Source organism: Liolophura sinensis, chromosome 6 (assembly GCF_032854445.1).
Source record: "Liolophura sinensis isolate JHLJ2023 chromosome 6, CUHK_Ljap_v2, whole genome shotgun sequence".
NCBI lineage: Eukaryota > Metazoa > Mollusca > Polyplacophora > Chitonida > Chitonidae > Liolophura > Liolophura sinensis.
Genome location: NC_088300.1, coordinates 11230881 through 11249551, shown reverse-complemented (window position 1 = coordinate 11249551; position 18671 = coordinate 11230881). Strand labels below are relative to the sequence as shown.

Below are 18671 nucleotides of genomic sequence, written 5' to 3'. Positions count from 1 at the left end.
CATGCTGTATTCTATAATATTTTCGCAGTGAGCGATTGTACGAGGACAGTGAAGCCAGTAGGCCTTAGCTGGGAGCTTTTGGGAAGACATGCAGTGGATTTGCAAGCGTTCAGAATTAAAATGGTATTGAGAAATCCTTTTTAAAACGAACAGTGAAGAGTTGATTTCCGGATGTTACTACATAAATGGCATCCTTCCCATGTGGTCTAGTGGTTAGGATTCCGCGCTCTCACCGCGGCGGCCGGGGTTCGATTCCCCGCATGGGAAAATCTTTTCTTCAACTCGCAAACAATTTTCATTGATCAATTAAGCTTCAATGCAATTGCCAAATGTAAGCAAACGCTTGTTTGTCATAGATAAATGCTTGTGCTTTTTAAATTTCCTTAAATCATTGATAAATTAAACTTGCATGCAACTTCCAATTGTAAGAAAACGCTTACTGTTCATACTTAAATGCTTTTGGTTTCCCTTAAATTGGTGTTCTCCATCAAAAAAAAAAGAGGGAAAGCTGCTTAGTCCAATGTAGCTGGCATGCAGGTTAGAGAATGACGTACACTCTTAAGGGCCCATGCTGTAGTCTATAATATTTTCGCAGTGAGCGATTGCACGAGGACAGTGAAGCCAGTAGGCCTTAGCTGGGAGCTTTTGGGAAGACATGCAGTGGATTTGCAAGCGTTCAGAATTAAAATGGTATTGAGAAATCCTTTTTAAAACGAACAGTGAAGAGTTGATTTCCGGATGTTACTACATAAATGGCATCCTTCCCATGTGGTCTAGTGGTTAGGATTCCGCGCTCTCACCGCGGCGGCCGGGGTTCGATTCCCCGCATGGGAAAATCTTTTCTTGAACTCGCAAACAATTTTCATTGATCAATTAAGCTTCAATGCAATTGCCAAATGTAAGCAAACGCTTGTTTGTCATAGATAAATGCTTGTGCTTTTTAAATTTCCTTAAATCATTGATAAATTAAACTTGCATGCAACTTCCAATTGTAAGAAAACGCTTACTGTTATACTTAAATGCTTTTGGTTTCCCTTAAATTGGTGTTCTCCATCAAAAAAAAAAGAGAGAAAGCTGCTTAGTCCAATGTAGCTGGCATGCAGGTTAGACGAATGACGTACACTCTTAAGGGCCCATGCTGTAGTCTATAATATTTTCGCACTGAGCGATTGCACGAGGACAGTGAAGCCAGTAGGCCTTAGCTGAGAGCTTTTGGGAAGACATGCAGTGGATTTGCAAGCGTTCAGAATTAAAATGGTATTGAGAAATCCTTTTTAAAACGAACAGTGAAGAGTTGATTTCCGGATGTTACTACATAAATGGCATCCTTCCCATGTGGTCTAGTGGTTAGGATTCCGCGCTCTCACCGCGGCGGCCGGGGTTCGATTCCCGCATGGGAAAATCTTTTCTTCAACTCGCAAACAATTTTCATTGATCAATTAAGCTTCAATGCAATTGCCAATGTAAGCAACGCTTGTTTGTCATAGATAAATGCTTGTGGCTTTTTAAATTTCCTTAAATCATTGATAAATTAAACTTGCATGCAACTTCCAATTGTAAGAAAACGCTTACTGTTCATACTTAAATGCTTTTGGTTTCCCTTAAATTGGTGTTCTCCATCAAAAAAAAAGAGAGAAAGCTGCTTAGTCCAATGTAGCTGGCATGGCAGGTTAGAGAATGACGTACACTCTTAAGGGCCCATGCTGTATTCTATAATATTTTCGCAGTGAGCGATTGTACGAGGACAGTGAAGCCAGTAGGCCTTAGATGGGAGCTTTTTGGGAAGACATGCAGTGGATTTGCAAGCGTTCAGAATTAAATTGGTATTGAGAAATCCTTTTTAAAACGAACAGTGAAGAGTTGATTTCGGATGTTACTACATAAATGGCATCCTTCCCATGTGGTCTAGTGGTTAGGATTCCGCGCTCTCACCGCGGCGGCCGGGGTTCGATTCCCCGCATGGGAAAATCTTTTCTTGAACTCGCAAACAATTTTCATTGATCAATTAAGCTTCAATGCAATTGCCAAATGTAAGCAAACGCTTTGTTTGTCATAGATAAATGCTTGTGCTTTTAAATTTCCTTAAATCATTGATAAATTAAACTTGCATGCAACTTCCAATTGTAAGAAAACGCTTACTGTTCATACTTAAATGCTTTTGGTTTCCCTTAAATTGGTGTTCTCCATCAAAAAAAAAAGAGAGAAAGCTGCTTAGTCCAATGTAGCTGGCATGCAGGTTAGAGAATGACGTACACTCTTAGGGCCCATGCTGTAGTCTATAATATTTTCGCAGTGAGCGATTGCACGAGGACAGTGAAGCCAGTAGGCCTTAGATGGGAGCTTTTGGGAAGACATGCAGTGGATTTGCAAGCGTTCAGAATTAAAATGGTATTGAGAAATCCTTTTTAAAACGAAACAGTGAAGAGTTGATTTCCGGATGTTACTACATGAATGGCATCCTTCCCATGTGGTCTAGTGGTTAGGATTCCGCGCTCTCACCGCGGCGGCCGGGGTTCGATTCCCCGCATGGGAAAATCTTTTCTTGAACTCGCAAACAATTTTCATTGATCAATTAAGCTTCAATGCAATTGCCAAATGTAAGCAAACGCTTGTTTGTCATAGATAAATGCTTGTGCTTTTTAAATTTCCTTAAATCATTGATAAATTAAACTTGCATGCAACTTCCAATTGTAAGAAAACGCTTACTGTTCATACTTAAATGCTTTTGGTTTCCCTTAAATTGGTGTTCTCCATCAAAAAAAAAAGAGAGAAAGCTGCTTAGTCCCAATGTAGCTGGCATGCAGGTTAGAGAATGACGTACACTCTTAGGGCCCATGCTGTAGTCTATAATATTTTTCGCAGTGAGCGATTGCACGAGGACAGTGAAGCCAGTAGGCCTTAGATGGGAGCTTTTGGGAAGACATGCAGTGGATTTGCAAGCGTTCAGAATTAAAATGGTATTGAGAAATCCTTTTTAAAACGAACAGTGAAGAGTGATTTCCGGATGTTACTACATGAATGGCATCCTTTCCATGTGGTCTAGTGTTTAGGATTCCGCGCTCTCACCGCGGCGGCCGGGGTTCGATTCCCCGCATGGGAAAATCTTTTCTTCAACTCGCAAACAATTTTCATTGATCAATTAAGCTTCAATGCAATTGCCAAATGTAAGCAAACGCTTGTTTGTCATAGATAAATGCTTGTGCTTTTTAAATTTCCTTAAATCATTGATAAATTAAACTTGCATGCAACTTCCAATTGTAAGAAAACGCTTACTGTTCATACTTAAATGCTTTTGGTTTCCCTTAAATTGGTGTTCTCCATCAAAAAAAAAAGAGAGAAAGCTGCTTAGGTCCAATGTAGCTGGCATGCGGTTAGAGAATGACGTACACTCTTAAGGCCCATGCTGTATTCTATAATATTTTCGCAGTGAGCGATTGCACGAGGGACAGTGAAGCCAGTAGGCCTTAGCTGGGAGCTTTTGGGAAGACATGCAGTGGATTTGCAAGCGTTCAGAATTAAAATGGTATTGAGAAATCCTTTTTAAAACGAACAGTGAAGAGTTGATTTCCGGATGTTACTACATAAATGGCATCCTTCCCATGTGGTCTAGTGGTTAGGATTCCGCGCTCTCACCGCGGCGGCCGGGGTTCGATTCCCCGCATGGGAAAATCTTTTCTTCAACTCGCAAACAATTTTCATTGATCAATTAAGCTTGAATGCAATTGCCAAATGTAAGTAAACACTTGTTTATACGTAAATGCTTGTGGTTTTCGTTATATTTTGTTAAATCATTGATAAATTAAACTTTTATGCAAAAGCCAAATGTAAGTAAACCGCTTGTTGTTGATACTTAAATGCTTTTGGTTTTGCGTTAAATTGGTGTTCTGCATCAAGCTCATGCTGTAGTCTAAAATATTTTCGCAAGGGGCCGATTGCACGAGGACAGTGAAGCAAGTAAGCCTTAGCTGGGAGCTATTGGGAAGACAAGCAGTGGATTAGCAATTTAAAATAGTCTTGAAAAATCCTTTTAAAGGATTTTTCGGTTTTTTGATTTTTTGGTGAACTGGGAGCCCACAGAGCTTGAGTTTGGCCAGTGGGTTACTCTTTGGTGAAGGGCGTGTGCCCCGTTGGATCAGGTATGTCCAAACCCGTGTCGTTTTCGCCTGTAAACAGGCCAAGCAGAACTTTGTCTGTGTCAATCTCTACACGAAGCAGCCCGGCATTTTCTGCGGCTCTCCAGAGGGACTTTATCCCTTTTCTGTCAAGTGTGTTAAATATCAAGACAGAGCTAATAAGTTTTCAGAAGAATTATTTATAGAAACACTTCTATCTCCGCGTGTCTACAGTGGTTGGGCATAATGCCCTAGTGAGTAAATCCAATGTTGTTATAAATGGAACGACGTGGTCCATTATGCCCGCGTCGTCAGTTTACCTGAATCTGACGGCCCACTGGGCACCGGATGAAATGTCAGATGACACTTTCGAGGCAGCTTTGAAACCCTATGGTAAATGCCTGGGTGTGACGAAACCCAGATTTTCAGACCCGGAGCTCTCACATGTTCGGACAGGTATTCGGATTTACAGATTTAGGTGTCACAAAGTTCGTTATGTACCAAATTTTATTAATTTCGGTGGTGACATTGTTATGTTTACCCCGGGGAAACCTATGAATGTCGAAAGTGTGGCCAAAAATCACACAAGGCGGCAGAGTGTAGGGCACTGTGGTGTTCTAACTGCGACGGTTTTTCCCCCCATGAGAATCCTCATACAGAGAAGGACTGTACAGATCCATGCCGAATGTGTGACTCAGGGCTTCATACGGTCAGTGACTGTTGTGCGAGAGCAATGTCGTACGCGGCGCGAGTTAAGGGAAACCTACCGACTATGCGCCAGTATAACAAGGAAGACGCTGTAAAACAAGATGACATTGATGCTGACGTCAGCGACGATGAAGACCCATTCAACGCACCTGCTATGGAACTGGTTCAAGACAGCGAGGAGAACGAAGACGAAATCGACGGGAATGGTGGCGACAGCGCCGATGATGACGTCAGCGACGACAGCGAGTCTGATAAGGAGATGGACGTCCGGAAGAATACTAAGAACACCGAAGAAGTGGATGTTGGTGATAATGAAACGTCATCAGCTATCCCGAGGGTGAAGAATGTGGTCGTGGCTGTCGTGCACGCTCCCGACGTGCGTTCACCAGTCCCAGTCGAGGAAAAGCGAGCTCAGTTGGACAATGGCAGTACAGCCGAAGAGGCAGCGTCATCTATCCCGCGCAGTTCCCATCCTACTGATTATGATGGTGTTGATGCCGATCAGTCGTCAGACTATGACGCCGACTCCATCTCAGGAGGGGGACACCATGCTTCTGGAATACAGGAAAAGAAAATCGCTTGCTTCTCGTGCGAGGCAGCGAATGAAAAGAGACAAATGAGTTACGTAATTAGGGGTCTCTTATTTGACCACAATGGATATGTACGCTCTACCTTTACTTATTTGTATAATGAGCTTAAATAATATTCGTTTTGGGACTTTAAACATTAATGGTTTACGGGATCCGTCTAAACAAGAACATGTCAAGCAATTTGTTTTCGATAAAGGAATTGATGTACTATTCTTACAGGAAACACACTTCGAAAACTATAATGACACTAAATATTTGCAAATCCCGGGCGATGCAAGGTGGGCGTATGGGTCAAATCGAAGTTGTGGGGTGGGAATAATTATTAGGTATACGGTAGACTGCTTTATACGAAAATACAGAGGTGCCCTAACGGTCGCTACATAAGCCTTAGGGTTGAGCTCAACAACACTGTTTTAAACCTTGTTTGTGTATATGCCCCTAATAATCCAAAGGAAAGAAAAGAGTTTATTTCTAATCCAGATAATGTGATGCAGGGCAGGGTTATTATGGGTGGGGATTTTAATTGTGTTGAGAGCATTGAATTAGATAGAGCTGGCTGTGCCACTAATGGAAGGAATGATGGAGTGGACGAAATTAATAATTTGAAAAGAGATTTTGGTATTTGTGATATTTTTAGGAAACTGCATCCGAATAAGAATTGTTACACGTGGTCTAGGCGCCAGTGTGCCAGTAGATTGGATAGATTTTATATCCCTAACGCTGTGTTTAAGTATGTAACCCAGTGTGATGCTGTACATGTCTTTTTCTGATCATTCGTGTTTGTTTTTTGATGTCTCTTTTGAAGATGTCATTTCATGGGGGCCGTTCTACTGGAAGTGTAATACTTCTGTGTTAAATGACACGGAGCTTGTTGATGATATTAAATCCGTCTTCCATGATATTTTCTCTGTCTGTACAACTGGTCATGCAGATCTAATAGACAGATGGGAGACATTTAAAAAGGAATGTAAAGACAGGATTCGGAGTTACTGTAAGGAGAAATCTATGAACAAAAAACGTGATTTGTTGGAACTTGAACAAGAATTAAATGCGTTGAAATCTAGTCCAATCATTAACTGTGAGCGTATTGACAATGCGAAAAAGACTCTAAATGCCCTTTATAAGTCGAATCATGCGGGAGCGGTTATCCGTGCTAAAGCTGTTCATTTTGATCAGGGTGAAAAATCAACCAAATATTTCATTAGACGAGAAGTTGGTAGGGGCAGAAAGAAGATGATCAAAAGTATTACTTGTCATAGTGATTCTTCAATATCCCATGAATCTCAGGAAGGTATTGCTAAGTGTATAAGGTCGCATTATATGAAATTGTATACTGAACAAGATACTGACTCCTCCATTCAAGATGAGTTCTTGTCATCGCTTCCGATGTTAAATGACGATTGTAAAACTGCCTGCGAAGGCCTTTTGACTGAACAGGAGTTGTTTTTTGCTGTGAAAAATATGTCTAAAAACCGTTCGCCGGGATGCGACGGTTTGCCAGCAGAGTTTTATGTACAATTTTGGCCCCTTTTTTCGGGTGTGTTTACGGATGTAGTTAATTACTGTTTTAACTTGGGTAGATTAAGTAATTCACAGCGTTCTGGGTTAATCACACTATTATGTAAGGACCCCGACAATGCCGAAAGCATAAAAAACTGGCGGCCAATTAGCTTACTAAATGTAGATTATAAGATTGTTTCTAAAGCTTTGTGCAATCGGTTAAAAAATGTGATCGATACAATTGTACTTCAGAATCAGACATGTGGAATACCAGGCCGAAGTATTTTTGACAACCTTCACTTATTACGAAATACATATGATTATGTTGAACAAAAGATTTAAAAGGATGCTTTCTTAACTAAGACCAGGAGAAAGCCTTTGACAGAGTAGACTGGTCATTTTTGTTCAAATGTTTAGAGAAATTTAACTTCGGACCCGACTTTTGTAAGTGGGAGCAATTATTATATACTGACATCACAAGTACTGTTATTGTGAACGGGCACATAACAGAAGAAGTTAAACTGAGTCGAGGTGTCCGACAGGGTTGTTCTTTGTCACCATTATTGTATATTTTGTCCTTAGAGCCCTTTATAGCCGCCATTAGAAACAATGACGAAATTAATGGTGTACGGTTACCCGGCACAAATAAGGAAACAAGAGTGTCGGCATTTGCAGATGATACGACTGCAATTTTATCTGAAGAGAGTTCTGTTCCGCATGTAATTAAAATAGCAGAAAGTTATGGAAAAGCCTCAGGAGCAAAACTCAACTTGTTGAAAAGCACGGTTCTTCCCATTGGTAACTGGGACGAAACTAACGTGCACAGTGGTGGGCTTAACATCACAAATTCAAAGATTTGTGGGGTATTTTTTGGACAAGATCAAACAGAACTCAATTCTGAACGTGTTTTAAGTAAGGTAAAGAAACATGTATCAGCATGGAATGGAAGATATTTGACCCTACGGGGGAGGTCTGTCTTAATTAATACAGTTGCTTTAGCTGTCTTATGGTTTTCTGCACAGTGTACTCTGTTGCCACCTAAATGTGTCAATCAATGTTCCCAAACTGTGTTCAGATTTTTGTGGGATAACAAGCCCGAAAGTTTGAAGAGAGTTGTCGTACATAATAAAATAGGGAATGTAAAATAAAAGCACTTGTTACTCGGCATGTTTTAAAATTAATTCATGGAACAACAGCGGAATGGAAATACCTTGCCATCTATTGGTTGGGTTTACCCTTAAGGTATGTTTGTCGTGAATTCTGTCGTTCCAATGTCCCACATTCTGAAAACATTCCACCTTTTCACAGACTGGCCTTGAGCGCCTGGAGAGAATTTACCACAGGTGTACAGCAACCTGTAACATTGTGTTCAAGCAGGTGTATTTATGAATATTTTGTAACAAAAATAGTACATTGTCCAAGAGCAATGGTGTCTATGCCGCATTTGGACTGGGTTAGAATATGGAAAACTGTTTTTCATCAATTCTTAGATCACAATTTGGCCAGCTTGAGTTACAAATTGGTTGATGACATTTTGCCTGTTAAGGGAAAACTTCTTAGGAGAAATGTAGCCACCGATGACTTGTGTGTTTTTTGCTCCCTGTCTGAAACTCGGCAACATCTGTTTGTACAATGTAAGATCGTTCAGGATGTGTTTAATGACTTTAACCGGATATTTATTTTGTATGCGAACTACCTACCAAATACAGACTCGGAAACATTAATTTACAAGGTATTCAATTCCACCTTTAACCAGGAAGTTAGAGGGGTGATGGTGTATGTCATATGTGTTCTTCAGTTTAGTATTTGGTGTGACATACATGTAATATTTCAGAAAAAGAACAGGGATGCTGTTGCCATTGTTAAAACCCGTATTCATGTTGACTTTTTTCGACTAGACAGGCCATCTTTCGAGAAAATCTGGTGTATAAACAAAGTCTTCTGTACATTACGGAAAGATAAATTAGTGTATTTATTGAAATGAGCAGCTAATTATTCTATTCACAAAGCAGTCAACTTTTCTGTGTTATTTTAATTAAGACTGCTTTGTGATTTCAAAAGTTTGTGATAGCCGGGCATTGTTAAATCTTGTGTATTTGATGACAAATTGGGAATAAATTCAACAATTTTCAAAAAAACAAAAAAAAAAATCAAACTTTCATGCAATTGCCAAATGTAAATAAACGCTTGTTGTTCATACGTAAATGCGTCTGGTTTTCGTTATATTTCGTTAAATCATTGATCAATTAAACTTTCTTGCAATTCACAAATGTAAGTGAACGCTTGTTGTTCATACTTAAATGCTTCTGGTTTGCGTTAAATTGGTGTCCTGCTTCAAGAGAAAAGAAAGCTGCTTAGTCCAGTGGAAAAGGCATGCAGGTAAGAGAATGACGAACACTCCTAATGTCCTGTGCTGTACTCTATATTACTTTCTCGGGGAGGTGGGGGAGGGCGATTGTACCAGGACAGTAAAGCAAGTGGGCCTTTGGCCGGGAGCAATTTGGGAGACATGCAATTGATTGGCAAGCGTTTAGAATAAAATTAGTTTTGAAAAATCCTTTTTAAAACGAACAGTAAACAGTTTATTTCCGCTTTTTACTACATAATAAGCAGCTTTTCCATGTTGCCTGGTGGTTAGGATTCCGCGCTCTCACCGCGGCGTCCGAGGTTCGATTCCCCGCATGGGAAAGTCTTTTCTTGACTTCGCGAATAATTTTCATTGATCAATTAAACTTTCTTGCAATTGCCAAATGTAAGCAAACGCTTGTTGGTCATACTTCAATGCTTCTGGTTTGCTTTAAATTGGTGTTCTGCCTCAAGAAAAAAGAAAGAAAGAAGGCAGCTGCTTAGTCCAGTGAAACTGGCATGCAGGTAAGAGAATGACAAACACTCTTAACCAGCTATGCTGTAGTCTATAATATTTTGCGGGGGGGGGGGGGGGGGGGTACGATTGTACCAGGACAGTAAAGCAAGTAGGCCTTAGCTGGGAGCTCTTGGGAAGACATGCAGTGGATTGGCCAGCGTTCAGAATTAAAATAGTCTTGAAAAATCCTTTTTGAAACGACCAGTAAACAGTTTATTTCCGCTTTTTACACCTTAATAGGCAGCCTTTCCATGTGGTCTAGTAGTTAAGATTCCCCCACTCTCACCGCGGCGGCCGGGCTTCGATTCCCCGCATGAGAAAATCATTTCTTGAATTCGCAAACAATTTTTCATGATTAAGTAAACTTTCGTGCAATTATCAAATGTAAGCAAACGCTTGTTTTTCATACTTAAATGCTTCTGGTTATTCGTTAAATTGTGTTCTGCTTCAAGAAAAAGGAGAATGAGCGCTGCTTAGGCCAATGGAACTGGCATGCAGGTGAGAGAATGGCGAACAGTTTTAAGGGCCTATGCTGTAGTCTATAATATTTTCGCGGGGGACGATTGCAATACGACAGTAAAGCAAGTATGCCTTTAGCCGGGAGCTAAAGGCCTTTAGCTGGGAAGACATCCAGTGGATTGGCAAGCGTTCAGAATAAAAACAGTCTTGAAAAATCTTTTTGAAACGACCAGTAAACAGTTTATTTCCGCTTTAACTACTTAATAGGCAGCCTTTCCATGTGGTCTAGTGGTGAGAGTTCCGCGCTGTCACACGACAATTTCTGCACCCCCAAGTAATGACACTCAATTTTGCGTGCTTTTTAGGAGTAAAAACCTATTTTCCCCGTTTGGTTCCCCCTGGCACTACCCGGTTTCCTCGCACCGCAATGCTGGCCGCGGTCGGATAAGTGAAATATTATTGAGTACGGCGTAAAACACTCATCAAATACATATATAGTTACATACATACATACATACATACATACATACATACATACATACATACACACAAGGGTTACCATGGGATGTTCATCCCATGAATTTATGAATTTTTCATTCATAACATTTATGTGAAATTCGGGATGGTGGATATAGGTGTTTCACAATGTGCCCCACTTTTGGCTGTCCTGTACTATACTATGACATAACACAGTTTTATACAGGAACTATTAAGGAGTAATATCACCAGGCCTATTTTTCTCATTCACTAAACGATATATTGGTGAAGTGACAGCTTTAAACAATATAGCAAAGGCTGTCAAAGATATATATCCACCTTCGCTGGATTTAAAAGAAACCACAGACTCGCCACATGGTACGCCTTATCTGGGCCCGTACATTTGTAAGAAGACCAAAACGGTTTCCTTTCTCGCTAAATTTACGACAAAAGGAATAGACTTTGGACCTGCGGAAGGACGGAAGCCCGGAGAAGGACGGCCGACCTGAAGATGGAAGGGGGGAACTGGGAGGACATATTGATACATACTTAAAAAATCTTTTAATTTTTTCCACATGTTCTCTATACTCTTCAGACTCTATCTATTGGTGCCATAAAATAGCTGAGACCTCGTCTATAGTAATCTTGGGTCGCGGAGCTTCCGGGGCCTTGACGGCCCCTGATGCATCGTCCATAATGTGCTGTGATACTTTAGCCACACCATTTTTCAGTTTCTTTTCGACACCACTGCGGCCCGAGAGGAGCCAGCTTTTAACATTGTTTTGAATTCAAGCTGTCAACGATTGTCATGTGTGTACTGTTTCAAAAACTGTGACGCTATTAAAACTGGCACATCAACATCCTTATGCAAAATAAGGATTAAGAATTATTGTTCGTTTCAAAAAAGAATAACTTAATGTCACAGAAGGAGTACTATAACGTCACATCAATCAAATTGTGTCCTGTACCATTTTTTCTGTGAATATAAAGTGGCAAAATCATCTCTAGTCGTATGGCTAATAGGTTTACAAGATACATGAAAAGAAACTCATGAAAAACAAAGATTATGTTTCTCAGCCAAATCAAGAAATTTATACCCCGGAAAAAAATATATATATAAAAGGTCATGTTGGGGGTATTTTTATACCTGTTAAATACCTCTTTATATTATATGTTTCATCAACGGTCGGATTTTTCGCAAATTACGTCATCGTTGATCTTGCTCGGAACTCGGTGAACACACATACACAGATACTGCATGGCTTCTTTGGGCTCAGATGTATTTCTAAAATCATAACTGTTTTGTCTGAAAAACTTTCGGCATCACATTGTTACATTCACCACCAGTTTTCCTAGTCACGACCCAGGAAATTAGAGTCAAACACACCCACACGCTCCACCAACGTATCATGGCCTGCTATATAATCAACCCCAGCAACACAGCACCAAGTGGGACAATCCTACTACAGGGTTCGTACAGGTATATGAAAATGAAATTCAAGGAGTTTATAAGGAGTTTTCCAGGAGTTTTTTGCCGTTCACCTCTGTAATGCGACAAATTCTTTGAACAGGCCTTGGCTCAGTAAAAAAAAAATGAACACTATACATCATTATGCAGGGCTTCCCCTGGGTCCGTATTTTTTTCAGCCAGTCACTTTAGCCACACATGAGACTTCCTTTCCGGCCATGACTTGTAGGTCTCCTTCTGTAATTCGTTTTTATCTGCCTTTGGTGTAGATGCTAGAATCAGTTTGGTCTCTTCCAGCTATATCTGGAGTTTATCAAATGTTACATTTAGAACAATTGCCCTCAAAATAATGGACCAATGCTTGGCAGCATGTTTTTGTTCGTTTTTTTTTTAAAAGAAAAATCAATCCTTTCTTCAACCTATCTGTAGGATCCTAGTAAAATGTAATTTCCTCTATCAGAAACATTTGTTACGAAATTAATTTGTAAATTCAGTTTATTTAAATGCAGCATTATGATCAGTACATTGGAGAAACACAGTCTGACAGGAGAAAACCAGACGGCGTACACATTTATGTAACGGCACATATTCTGAAACATTTAATTTACTTCGGATCCCCAAAAAATAGTTTAACTGGAAAAGTTTTAATTGTTTAAGGGAGGTAATTTCATTTACAAGTGTAAATCTACCTTAATTTATTTCCCTTGATAATTTTTTTTTGTTTTTTTTTTTACAATTGGCGTTGAAAGGCATCCCCAAAATGCCATTATTCTCGTTCGTTATTTAACAAAAATGATTTCAAGCGTTATTTAATGGAAGTCAACTTGCATCAATGCTGAACCCACTTTGCAGATTTCTGTCAAGTAATCGCCATACAACTGTGTTGTTTCGCCGAGATGAGGCCGTTTGAAATGAAAGTTAGTGGATAATTTTTATAAGAAAAATTGTGAAAATCTGCTAAAAAACCCAGAAAACTCTCATGGTAGATTTTGTATAAGGTTTGTATTATTATTTATTTTTTTTTTTTGAGTAAATAAATTTGTCGCCAAAAACATTCAAATTTTATCGCCATTTTAAAAAATTGTTAGAAATTTGCAACCATGGCGAGTGCCAGCGGGAGCCCTGATTATGGGAGAATTATCAGCGAGCTCCCGATATACGACTGGGCCATCATTAGACAATATTTAACTTGGGGACAAACTAAGATTTTCAAGGAGTTTCCAGGAGTAGTTTTTTAAGGACTTTCAAGTACTTGAAAATGAAATTGTATTTTTCAAGCACTTTCAAGGAGTTTCAAGAACTGTGCGAGCCCTGTAATATCTGGCGATTTGAACCAGTGATATCTGGGCTTGGAGTCCACGCTTCTACCACAAGATTAAAGTGAAATTTACTCAAGCCTAGAGGTAGATTGCGCTAATATATCACTCGGTTACAGTATTTTTTAAACTGCAGTGCCTGTAGACTGACTAACCAAACTGAATATTGGAAACAACGGGCTTGTGGTGGAATGTGAATGTCTTTTGTTAATACTTGGAGCTGAATCTATCTCATTTTACAGGTTAAGGACAGGTAATTTATAAAAGGCTATCAGGAATATAACTATTATTGAACCTGTATGTGTCCAGTATTGGGGGAATGTGTTTTCTCACTTAGATTTGGAGAAATGCTGATCGTGGTTTTACTTGCCGGGGAAAGAGCCTGGAAAATGTTCAGATGGATTGGTAAATCATGCATAATGTAGTGTGTACAAGAGAAAAGCTCTTCCGCATAGGCATGATCAGTTCAAATGTCTGCGTTCTTTGTAATGCTGGCGCAGAGTAATCCCTTGCTGTTGTCACACGTCGCTCTTTTCCGAGCTACAGCAATGATGCGGATAGCATACGTAATGACAAGTGTTCCCCCCCCCCCACCCCCCATCATGTTCCCTAGTGCGTTCCCTAACGGCTAACAAATCTAACATCTTTGGAGCTGCTTAACCCAACCACGGATAATTCTGTTGTTATTCTCAAACTATTATCGTATTTTCGTTGAAAAATGTTGGTGCGTTTTTAAAGCAGGTCACATCAATGAATTCTATGTCCTGTTCTCCCGAGGAACAATTTGAACTCATCGGTCCTGTGTCACACACAAGACATATCACAATGTTACTGGGTTCAAAAGTGCTCAAATCCCCATACAAAGCTCGTTCAATAGCACAGTCGAGAAACTGTACCACCAATATATATATATATATATATATATATATATATATATATATATATATATATATATATATATGATCTCCTAAAGTGCTAGTTCAAGTGATACTCAAGTACAGGTACACGCTCCCCATACTACTATTGCTCAAACAGATTTAGTTGAGAGAATTTCATCACTAATTGCTTCGGTGTGTAATAAATCTGGTCACCTCTACATTAACAACAAAGGCAACAAAGCCTTCGTTTCACTACGGGCAAGGGGGGGGGGGGGCTCTGTCGTCAAGGTGCTTAGCACGCCAGCGCGGCGCAATGACCCTCACCAATGCGGTCCCTGCCGTACGCGCGAATTAAGGTCTGTCAGCAACTTGTGGATGGTCATGGGTTTCCCCAGGGCTCTGCCCAGTTTCCTCCCACCACAATGCCGACTGCCGTCTTATCAGTGAAATATTACTGAGTACAGCGTGAAACACCCATCAAATACATACATACACACATACATACACACAAGGGTTACCATGGGATGTTCGAGTTGCTTGAATTCTTCATTCATAAAATCTACGTTAAATTCAGGGAACCATTTGTCAACAGTGGATATAGGTATTTCAAAGGGTACACATTGTGCCCCACTTTTGGCTGCCCTGTTCTATATTGACATAACATGATTTTATGCAGAAACTAATGAGTAATATCACCAGGCCTATTTTTCTCATTCACTAAACGCTATACTGATGATGTGCCAGCTTTAAACAGTATAGCAAAGGCTGTCAATGATATATATCCACCTTCGCTGGATTTATAAGAAACCACACACTCTCCACATAGTACGTCTTATCTGGGCCTGTACATTTGTAAGAAGACCAAAACGGTTTCCTTTCTCAATGACTTTACGACAAGAGGAATAGACTTGGAGGAATTTCGACCTGCGGAAGGACGGGGCCCGGAGAAGGACGGCTAACCTGAAGAAGGACAGGGGAACTGGGAGGACATACCGGTACATATTCAAAAAATGTTTTAATTTCTTCCACATGTCCCTAGCACCTCTATACTCTTCAGACCCCATCTATGGGTGCCATAAAATGGCTGAGATCTTGTCTAAAGCATAATGTGCTGTGATACTTTAGCCACACCATGTTTCAGTTTCCTTTCGACACCACTGCGGCCCGAGAGGAGCCAGCTTTTAACATTGTTTTGAATTCAAGCTGTCAATGATTGTCCAGTCTGTACTGTTTCAAAAACTGTGATGCTATTAAAACTGACACATCAACATTTTATTTTCATCTTGATCTGATCAGAGTCCCCTCCAAATTAATTTGAATTATACAAAAATAGAAAACTTAGCAAGCACATATTCAACACTACAGGACCTAGCTAGCAATCAAAAGGGGCAGGATGGCAATTTCAAGTGATTGTCACACTGAAGTTTTGTCACTTTTTCACATGCCCGCCAAAATGAATAAATGAACACCTGGTAAGAGCAGACATAGAGGTAATTTGGCAATTTACAGTAATATGCTCACAAAGGGTCAGACATGGAACATCTCCTTTGTGTCAATGTGCCTTATATGCATGTAAAACTCCAGGTCCATACATACAATACTTCTTCAGATACCAACCCTAACATTTTGTTCAACATTGGTTCAAATACACTAAGTCAGGAATTCAGTAATTCATGGTATTCAGTATGCACACACCCAATCAATGACGAAATATCTCTCTCCTGCTATTGTGCTCTACATGTCTGTACATGTAGACCGTAAACCTTGAGTTCAATACATGCAGTTCTTTTTGAGACACCACTCTCAACATTTTGTTTAAAGGTGAAGGCCTGAAAAGTAGGTGTTGCTAAATAGATCACTTTGAAATTATATATAAATATACTTTCATTTATTATATTTTTTTTTTGATTTTTGTAAAAAAGAGTTTAAGGCGCTCAAACATTTGAATTCTAAGGAGGTCTTATGGACCATACTATCAGAGGTTAGGAAATCTGACGAAATTTTTTCAACTCCAGTAACATCACTGAATGTTAGAATAGCTCTTTTCTTCCATGAGTGAAAGATTACTGTGATAATGTTCCCAAAAATTCCTTCCTTCTGGTAAACATTAGGGAAAAAAGATGATGTGACGTCAGAGTTCAGATATACTGTTAGTGTGGCTCGTGAAGCCCACCATAGTTAACAAATATTTGAATGCCTTTTAACGCTCTTAAAAAATCTGAAAAAATAAATTAAAAGTATTTTTATGCATAGCTTTCAGTTGTCTGTACGATGAACCTTACTTGTTTTAGCTTACATTAACATTGATTCTAATACATAATACACTAAGTCAGCAATTCAGTATTTATTTATTTATTGGATTGGTGTTTTACGCCGTACTCAAGAATATTTTACTTATACAACAGTGGCCAGCATTATGGTGGGCGGAAACCGGGCAGAGCCCGGGGGAAACCCACAACCATCCGCAGGTTGCTGCAAGACCTTCCCACGTACGGCCGGAGGGGAAGCCAGCATGAGCTGGACTTGAACTCACAGCGACCGCACTGGTGAGAGACTCCTGGGTCATTACGCTGCCCTGAGCAATTCATTAAGTTATGGGACTTAATATATGCACACAAAATCAACGATGGAATATCCACCTAATGCTATTCTGCTCTGCATGAGTGCAAACCAGTACTTTTTCAGACACCACTCACATTTTGTTTAACATCGACTGTAATACATAATACACTTCATCAGAGATTCAGTAATTTACAGTACTTACATGTAACATGTACAGACCGAATCAGCGATGTAACATCCCCCTCATGCTATTCTGCTCCACATGTGCAAATCCTGAGCTCAACACATGCAGTACCTTTTGAGAAACTACCCCACACACTTTGTTTAACATTCTTATACACAATACACTATGCCAGGAATTCAGTGATTTACAGTGCTCAAGGTGTACACACGGAATCAACGCTGTAACCTATAACAACAAAAATGGTCCCCGTGACCAAGAGTTTATGGCACAATACTAGCTTAATTCACTGAAAAGTCTGAGTGTCACTTTCACAGTACACCAGAATTTAATTCACCTTGGCTTACATTTGCTTTTCTTCAGGTTTGCATGCTAAATATTTTACAAAACTGAAGATGACTGGAAGTTATAACTGTTAGCGTCAGGCATGCAGTACATTATCGTTATGTATAGTATGACAACCCTATCTAGTTCCACAAACTTGCCTTGAATACCTGTGTACTTCCCATACTGTCCCCAGTGTACTACGGTTGTCTGCCAAATAAAGTTTCTGTTCTAACCCAAGTTCATTTCTGCATACAATGAATCCATGTGTTTTCATCATGACTAGAACAGTAAAACAACCTACTTGCTGAGCCTCCACAGCCTCTAGGCAGAGCCATCTTGAGTCTTGTCAGAGCGCATTCAGCTGTCCTGGCCTCTTCCATTTCATCGGACTCCAAAAGGGGCTGAAGACAAGCAAGCAAGACTCAAAATGGCAACAACAAGAAGTGAAGGCCCCAGCAAGGAGTTCTGTCAAATGCACTGCACTAAGAATGAATAGCATACAGGCGATACCTTAGATTTGGTAACAAGGCTACCAAACAGCTCGTCTGTAGGACACCACTTTAATGCAAAACTTCATTTACCCTAATTAATATGCACAGAGAGTATCAGCGACGTAACATCTCCACTGTGTCATTGTGCATTATGTGCATGTAAAACTTCAGGTCAATACATGCTGTACTTTTTGAGATACCACCCCTAGACTTTTTGTATCACTCTGATTCTAATAAAAAATACAGTCAGGAATTTGGTAATTTACATGTAGGCTAACGGTATTTAATATGTACACAGTGGCACCACATCAACAATGGAATATCTCCCTCATGTTATTATGATCTACATGGGTGCAAACCTCGAGCTCAAATGCAGTACTTTTCGGATGCTCCCCCTAACATTTTGTTTAACAATGATTTTAATACACAATACACTAAGTCAGGAATTCAGTAATTTACAGTATTTATATGAACACACCATATCAACGATGTAATATCAGCCTTATGCTATTGTGCTCTACATATGTGCAAACGCTGAGCTCAAGACCAGTAGTACTTGTGCATGTTACTGCATGCCGATGCAGACTCTTATGGTATCTCATAGGCTACACCGGAAAAGACAAGCCAAAAACACATGGATTGCATACAGAAACAGACCTGGATACAGGACAGACACATTATTTGGTAGACAACAATAGTATATCAAGCATAACATGGGATGTACAGAGATAAAGTAAGC

At 39.9% G+C, this 18671-nt stretch overlaps 7 non-coding genes across 7 annotated transcripts; all 7 read left to right on the top strand.

The window, feature by feature from the left end:
- Positions 1 to 195: 195 nt before the first annotated feature.
- Trnae-cuc (transfer RNA glutamic acid (anticodon CUC)) lies at positions 196 to 267 on the top strand. The gene has a single exon. It is a non-coding gene; the product is annotated as a tRNA-Glu (tRNA).
- A 495-nt stretch (positions 268 to 762) lies between these two features.
- Trnae-cuc (transfer RNA glutamic acid (anticodon CUC)) lies at positions 763 to 834 on the top strand. Its single transcript has one exon. It is a non-coding gene; the product is annotated as a tRNA-Glu (tRNA).
- Positions 835 to 1329: 495 nt separating this feature from the next.
- On the top strand, positions 1330 to 1400 carry Trnae-cuc (transfer RNA glutamic acid (anticodon CUC)). Its single transcript has one exon. It is a non-coding gene; the product is annotated as a tRNA-Glu (tRNA).
- Positions 1401 to 1894: 494 nt separating this feature from the next.
- On the top strand, positions 1895 to 1966 carry Trnae-cuc (transfer RNA glutamic acid (anticodon CUC)). The gene has a single exon. It is a non-coding gene; the product is annotated as a tRNA-Glu (tRNA).
- Positions 1967 to 2461: 495 nt separating this feature from the next.
- Positions 2462 to 2533, top strand: Trnae-cuc (transfer RNA glutamic acid (anticodon CUC)). Its single transcript has one exon. It is a non-coding gene; the product is annotated as a tRNA-Glu (tRNA).
- A 495-nt stretch (positions 2534 to 3028) lies between these two features.
- Positions 3029 to 3100, top strand: Trnae-cuc (transfer RNA glutamic acid (anticodon CUC)). The gene has a single exon. It is a non-coding gene; the product is annotated as a tRNA-Glu (tRNA).
- A 495-nt stretch (positions 3101 to 3595) lies between these two features.
- Trnae-cuc (transfer RNA glutamic acid (anticodon CUC)) lies at positions 3596 to 3667 on the top strand. The gene has a single exon. It is a non-coding gene; the product is annotated as a tRNA-Glu (tRNA).
- Positions 3668 to 18671: the final 15004 nt, after the last annotated feature.